This window comes from Peromyscus leucopus, chromosome 8a, assembly GCF_004664715.2.
Source record: "Peromyscus leucopus breed LL Stock chromosome 8a, UCI_PerLeu_2.1, whole genome shotgun sequence".
Lineage (NCBI taxonomy): Eukaryota > Metazoa > Chordata > Mammalia > Rodentia > Cricetidae > Peromyscus > Peromyscus leucopus.
In genome coordinates, this window is record NC_051085.1 from 54,254,400 (window position 1) to 54,262,131 (window position 7,732).

The following is a 7,732-nucleotide window of genomic DNA, read 5'->3' on the forward strand; positions in this document are numbered from 1 at the left end:
TCGCAACCCCGCCCCTCGCGCCGCGGGGGGCAAGACCTAGGGGGTGGAGCCTCCCAGGCATCGTGAGGTAGGGGGCGAGGCCTCCGGGTTTCATGACGCCAGGGGCGGGGCCTATTGAAGGCGGGGCCTCCGGCTCCGGGGGCCGCCTATGGGCGGCGCCACGGGGGCGGGGCGGGGCGGGGCCTGATTTTGGCGACGCCCCCGGCGGCATAGTAACAGACTTGTATTAGAAGAAGCGTCATTAAACTGCACTGAATTTCCCTGTTCCGGCGAGAGGAAAGAGTCCACCGAGGCTAACCCTACTGCCCCAAACTTCTAACTTCGAGGGCGGTGGTGGAGCAAGGGCTCTGGGTGGGAGGACCGAGGCGAGCCTCGGGGCGGGGCGGAGACTCCTGGTGGGCGGGGCAAACTGCGGGGCGGGGCCTGCCTGGGACGCTTCACATAAGAGTGAACAGCGTGTACGTGTTCTGCATTTTGTCTCTGTGAGCGTGCACACACTCATGAGTCCGTTTTGCCGGGCGGCAGGGTGTGCTGTCTCTGGTACCTTTGGCTCTGGTGAGTTCTTTTGGAAGAGCAATCGGCCATGCTTCGGGGTAAATGGGAAGTTTGAGCAGCGTTGCCTTGGAACTTCACAGAGATTCGGTACCGGTCGGTAATAATTTGGATTCATTCCCAACCAGGCAGGTGGCCTGTGCATTATGAATGCAGATTTACATAAGTGTAAAGTCAAACCCCTCCTATGTAGCTTTTCAGTTTATGGGAGAGAGTTGTTTTGTTTTCCTGAATCTTCCGAGAAAGGAATCATTGAGAGGTTAGTTTTAAAAACTGGCCTTAAGGAGAACAGTTAGAGGATAGAAGGACATGGGTAAGAGGGGGCAAAATGAAGGGACTCGAACCAGCTTGAGCATGGCGAGCATGGCTCTGGCAGGCTGTGTCCTTCTTTCGTATTCCTCTGCCTTGCTAAAAACCGTTAGATGACATTCCTAAAGCTAGCCACCAAGGTCTGTTGCCTTACTTGGCCATTTCCTCCCGAGGTTGACTACTAACATGCAGCTATCAAAGCATTGAAGTCCAGAAATCAAAAGCCCCCTTTGGCTCCCTTAATTAACATGCCCAATTAAAATGAAACCCCTCATCCTAACACCGGGTTTCTCCTTTTGCCTTTTAAACTACCATCTTCCTATGAGCCTGTCTCCTGTCTATCCAGAGGCAGTTCTTTGTCCCTCTGGGACAAATACCCTGCCCCCTTTCCCTTCCCAGCTTCCCTGTCATCTATCTCCTGTCTTTGTCCCTTACCTCTGTCCTCTGTCCCTCCGGGGTAACTAAATCTTTGTGTTGAGACTCGTTCTTGGGGTCCTGAGCTGATACAGATCCTTTTCACAAAGAGTACTTCCATGCTGGCATCTGATTACAATTTGGGCACATGAAAAAAAATGGGGTTAATAGATCTGGACAAACTGAGAGGCGTCCCTGGAGTGTGCAAACTTCAAGCTAAGGAAAGTGCTCCGGGCAAGGAAGAAGCCTGTCCGTGTGGTCCGTGAGCAGTGAAAGCAGCAATGGTGTGGTTGACAGAAGGACGGAGGACTCAGGGAGGAGCTGGTCCGATGCAGATAATGACATGCCAGTTTGGAGAACAGAGGACTTGAGGCATCAGCTGATGTCTCGGTTTAGATATTCAGGAAGGTTTGAAATGCGTTTAATCAGCACTTTTAAACCGAGTGACTTCTTAGTTCTACACTCTAAATTAAGTGGCTTGGAGTGGCTGTTTCCCACAGCCAGGCAGCCATCAGTCCTGGAACTCCGATAACAAACAACCTTTACAGCAGTGTGACACCTTGGAGTGAGCCGTTGTGGGGAGGACAGGAGAAAACGCAGCTAGAGGGCAGGAGACTGGGGGTGCTCAAGACTCTGAAACCGTAACCTGTATCCAGTGTGATTACATTTGAAGATGGGACCTGCACAGACTAGTAAAGCTTGGGTGAGGTCATAATCAGTGGGCCAATGTCCTGAACTCTCCCAATCCACAAAAAGGGCTTTTAGCAGGAACTGAAGAGGCCGACGGACCATCTTGAACTTCCTCCAGAATACTAAGATCAGTTTCTGTTGTTGTACACACAGGTCTGTGGTATTTTGTTATGGCAGGCTGAGCTGCCAAAGCCAGATGGCTTCCCCGAGGAGGTGATGCTGAACAGCTGTTGTGCTGGGAGGCTTGCTGGTGAGTGAGGAAGAAAGGGCGCTCCAGACAGAAGGAACTAGCCAGAGTGCAGAGTCAGGACCCAAAGGTAGATTACTCTGTACAGGGGAGTAGCAAGATGCCCATGTATGTATACACACACCTGCACAAGTGCTTGGGTCTGCAGGGTGAGTTGGAAGCTGGAGGCCTAGAAAAACTGTCGCTGAGCCAGCAGGCTCAACACCCTGGGAAGTTGTTTGAATCTGAGCCTGGAGAACCCCCACCCCCACCCCATGCCCCAGTGTAAAGGCCAAAAGCAGGAAAGACCCTCTTATTGGCAAGAATAAGTCCTTCAAAAATTAGAGATTGGAGAGACAGCTCAGCAGTTAAAAGCATGTACTGCTGTTGCAGAGGACTCAAGTTTGGCTCCCAGCACCCACATTGGGCAGCTCATAAATGCCTGTAACTCCGGTTTTGAAGGATCTGATGCCTCTGGCCTACTTGGGTGCCTACAAGTATGCCCACACCCACTCTCTCACACACAGAGAGACAAAAATAAACCTTTTAAAAAATTAAAATAAGGACCGGAAAGATGGTTTGGTGTTAAGAGTACTATTTGCTTTCCCAGAGGATCTGTGTTCAATTTTCAGAACCCACATGGCAACTGACTACCAGTCCCAGAGGGTCCAACGCCCTCTTCTGGCCACCACGGGCACTGCACACACATGGTGCACATACATACATGTAGGCAAAATACCCATACACATAAAATAAAAATAAAATCTTCCCTGAAATGTAAGAAAGCAAATTTTAAAGTGAGAAAATGCCACCCAATTAGAGAAAGCACTATGCTTTACTTAGGCTACCAAAATTTAAACTGCCTCCCAGACTGGATGCCCATGGCCCAGTCAAGTTAACAACTAAAACTAGCCAGTGTAAGGCTGGGCTTCGTGGTGCCATCCTGTCATCTGGTGGAGATTAGGAGAAATAGGCGATCAATCTTATCCTCGGTTACATACAGATCTGAGGCCAATCTGGAGTACATAAGACTTGTCTTTGAAACAACTCAACATATTGAAAAAGCCTCATGTAACTATGAGAACAATCAGGATCAAGCAGGGGAAAGTGCCTTCTCAGCCCCCACTTGAATTCTCTTGGACCAGATTATGTTGTTTCTTTACTACCAAAAATGTGTCTGAAAGCAAGATCGTCTTTCAGTCTGGAAAGTCACACGAGTACTAGGACTTTCTCATTAGAAAGGTCTGGGGAGGACCAGGCAGGTAGAGAGCCACGTTCTCTGTGGCCTGTGAGGCTCCATGAATGTTTACAGATTGTGTGGGTGATGCAGCCTGCTGGGGAAAGAGGTGGCCTCCACTCCTCCCCTGTTAGAATATTCATCAGAGTGTACTGAAATTGCTCAGTTCATTATCTGCACAAAGATTTGCCACTAGGTTGTGGATAGTGGTTAAAGTTTAGCGTGGGCTTTGTGGCCACGTTGTATGGGTTTCAACACGCTGTCAAGTTGTATTGACTACAGCAAGTTACCTAGCCTCTGTGCCTCTTTTCCCATATGTGTATGCATAGAGATGTGTGTTTTGTTATTGGTAAATAGCATTCAATGTCTGAAACAGAGACAATAAACTATTAAAAATTATTCATTGTTTGAGCATTCAGCTCCACTTCATTTTCTTTGAAAATCTCTGATGCTGTGAGCAGATTCCATGTTTTTGTTTTTTTACTAGCTTCATGCCCTGGAGAAGATAAGTGGTTTGCCCATCACACACAGCCAAGATGAACTCATCTGGACCCCTGCTCTTGCCGTGGTATCTTTCTCTCTTCCAATATTATGGGATGTAGTTGTCCGACTTCGTCTTCTGTGGCTGTAACTGAGTAATTTACAAAGAACAGGGTTTCTGGAGATTGTCAAGCGATTGTCAAGGTGTGGCTTCTGCTAGCCCGGGCCTTATTTCTCACAAAGCCACTAATGCTCTCACGGGGCCCCTCTGGAGTCTCTCTCATCCTAGCCTCCTCCTGAAGGACCTCGGGGTTTACTTTTACACATGAACTTAGTGGAGAACCTTTCAGCCACAGCAGTACTTTGATTAAATAAAATTAGATAATAATAAAATCATTATTTTATTATTTATTATGAAATAGGGCACATAAAAGCTGAATAAAGGAAATGTGGAATGAAAGACAAGTGGGCCTTTCCAAGACCAGTTCATACCCATCACCACCAGGGGGCAGTGTGCAGCAGAACAAGAAGAGGGCTTTTCCATTATGTTCTTATTACCTGCTCAAAGATGTGGTAACTGGAGTATGCCACACCTTCTGATCCCCTCAAATGCCACCCCTCCTCCGCAAGACCCACTTTGGCATAAGGACTATTTTGAGCTGAAGGCAATTTAGAAGAAGCAGGTATGTATGTTTAAAACGCTCTCTGCCTGCCTGCCTGCCTGCCTGCAGGATGTGCATTTACAAAGGGATCTACTTGTCTCCCTGCCAGGCAAAAGGAAAGCCAGTAACCTACCTATGCAGCCTGGGAGGTACTGAGGGATCAAACTCTACTCGCCAGCCCCTCCCACCACTAGGTCTCGGGTGTGCGCCTGCCCATGTTTCCGGCCGTGGGACGGAGCTTTGGTCCAACGTGCCATCACTTTCCTAGGATGTGAAGGCTCAACTTCTCCATTAGTCGCCCTCCCGACAGTGCCTCTGGGCACTACACGGCATGTGGAGTGTGCTTCTGTCTGCTTTTCCCGTAACCTCTTGGCCAGACACTGATGTGGGTGGAGGGAAAGCGCCTCTCCTATAATGCTGAGATGTGCAGCCAGTGTTATCAGTGAAGTTCACACCTGCCCTTTAGATTTTTTTTTTCTGTGCTGTGCGAAGAACCCAGGGCCTCCCACATATGTGCTCCATGGCTGAGCTAAAGCTCCAGCGTGCTTAAATGTGAACAACAGGAAACGGCTTTTGAGTGTTTTGTTATTTACTTCTGCATTTTACTTCACACTGCCTAGCTCTTTTTATAAACTTAATTATCTTGTTGCTAAGTGCATGTCTATGCTAAATTGATTGGTTCAAAAGTTGTCACCATGGTAACGGAGCAATACCTGGCACATTCGAGCCTGGGAAGGCACGTTCTCAGTGCTGCATGGCTGTGGCTGAAGACTCACAGTTTTCAAAACTACTTCGGATTATCGCTAACCCGCCATTTTAATCCATTACTTCAGTGTATTCCACATTTATGCTTAGAGTCTGGCCAGATCCTAAGACACAGTGCTGAGATAAACGGATTAAATGGGTGTTAATATCATTTGATTTACTTTTAACTTTTTAATGATTTTTTGTTCTCATTCTGGGGCTAGAACTGAGGACTTTGAAGTCTGTGTGCTAAGCACACACTAAATCTGACATAGACCCCCCCCAGTCACCTGCCAGTAGTACTTTAATAAAAAAAAAATCTATGTAATTTCATTCCAAAAATTGTGTGTTTGTATGTGGGGGCTGGGGAGACGGCTCCTGTCACTTACAGTCATGAGAACCTGAGTGTGATTCCACACGCAGCTAGGGGAGGAGATAGGGTGAGTGTTCCCAGCACTGGAGGGAGGGAGGGAGGGAGGGAGGGAGGGAGGAGGGAGGGAGGTCTGGGACAAGACACTTGACGTTCCTTGGTCAGCCAGTATAGGCAGCTGGCTAACTCCAGGTTCAGTAAGACACTGGACTGGCCTCTACTGGGTGTGCCTCCCCATGGGAGGCCTTGCCTTCTTGTGGGGGAGAGTGGGGGATGGGTTGGGAAGGGAAGGCTGGGGGGCGGGAGGAGGGAAGAGGGGGATCTTTGATTGGTGTGTAAAATGAATGGAAATGTTTTTGTTTTTTTTTTTTGTTTTTTTTGTTTTTTGTTTTTTTTTTTTTTTAAAGAAGACACTGTGACTCAAAAAGTGGGGCTGGAGAGTTGGATCTGTGGTTAAGAGAACTCTGTTCTTTCAGGGGACCCGGGTTCAATTCCCAACAGCGACATGATGGCTCACAAACCATCTGTAACTTGAGTCCCAGGTGACGTGATACCCTGTTCTGACCTTTGAAGGCATCGGATACACAGGTGGCACACAGACATACATGCAGGCAAAACACTCATAAACTAATAAAATAAACCAGTCTTTAAAAAACAAGGTGGAGAAGAGCACCCAACATTGACCTCTGGCCTCCATACCCCACAGCCTCTCAACATGAACATGTACATGCTATACACACACACACACACACACCTACATGCCATCAAAAATGTCAGAGCATTGTGAAAGAATATTGTGAATTAACTCTTTGTTTAAAAAGGAGAACAAAGAGAATTGATTTTGAACCCAGTGTCACAGATCTGAGCCCAGTTGCTTAGAAGTGTGAGGCAGGAGGATTGGAAGATGAAGGCCTGTGTGGGAGACAGAAGGGGTTCAAGGCCTGTCTGGGCCGTTTGGTAAGGCCCTGCCTCAAAATAAGAGTAAAAAGAGAGCTGGGAGTATAATTCAGAATGCCTGCCTAGCGCTGCACAGATTCTAAGTTCAGTCCCCTGAACGGGGGTCGGCGGTGGGAGGGTGGGGGGAAGAGAGAGAGAGAGAGAGAGAGAGAGAGAGAGAGAGAGAGAGAGAGAGAGAGAGAGCTTTCCTCATTCAATTTATACTAGTGAGTCTTCAAATAGATTACCAGGAGAAATTTCAATTCATAGAAAATTTTTTTGACAAATAATGACAAGCCAGGGGGTTATGCACACCTATAATCTCGGTTACTCATGAGGTTGAGGCAGGAGGATTATGAATGTGAGGCAAGCCTTGGTTACCTGGTGAGTCCTAGACTAGGCTATCTTGAGCTCTGAAATAGGACTCATTCTCAAAGAGGGGGAGGGGTATTCGGAGGGAGCTGAAGAGACATGGTTAAGAGCACATGTTCTTGCAGAAGCCCCACGCTTGGTTCCCAGCACCCATGTTAAGTGGTGCACAACCACTCGTGACTTAGTTCCAGAGGGCTGTGATAGCTCTGGCCTTCATGGGCACCTGCAGCCATGTGCGCAGACAGACAGACAGACAGACAGACAGACACACACACACACACACACACACACACACACTAATAAAACCTCCATGGGCACCTGCAGCCATGTGCGTAGACACACACACACACAATAATAAAACCTCCATGGGCACCTGCAGCCTTGTACACACACACACACACACACACACACACACACACACACAATACTAAAACCTCCATGGGCACCTGCACTCATATGTGCAGACACACACAATAATAAAAGTCTTTTTTAAAAGGAACCCTCAGAAGTAAAATATTACTGTTTCCCAACCATTCAAGTGGTGGTCATTAAACACCAAAGACCATAACAACACACATGTACACATGCTCATTTTGAGGATGGAGAGACTCACACCTATGATATAGCTGAATCACAAAAACCTGCACCTTAGGTCTTCGTCTGGCTACAAATGTATATGAAATGCAGAAGAATCACATTGTAATCTCCACTGGGGAAAAGCAAGGACGGAAGCCTTGACT

At 47.7% G+C, this 7,732-nt stretch overlaps 1 long non-coding RNA gene across 1 annotated transcript; it reads left to right on the forward strand.

Moving 5' to 3' along the window:
* Nucleotides 1-1,473: 1,473 nt before the first annotated feature.
* LOC119086877 lies at nucleotides 1,474-4,301 on the forward strand. Its single transcript, XR_005090262.1, has 2 exons — nucleotides 1,474-2,215; nucleotides 3,916-4,301. It is a non-coding gene; the product is annotated as an uncharacterized LOC119086877 (long non-coding RNA).
* Nucleotides 4,302-7,732: the final 3,431 nt, after the last annotated feature.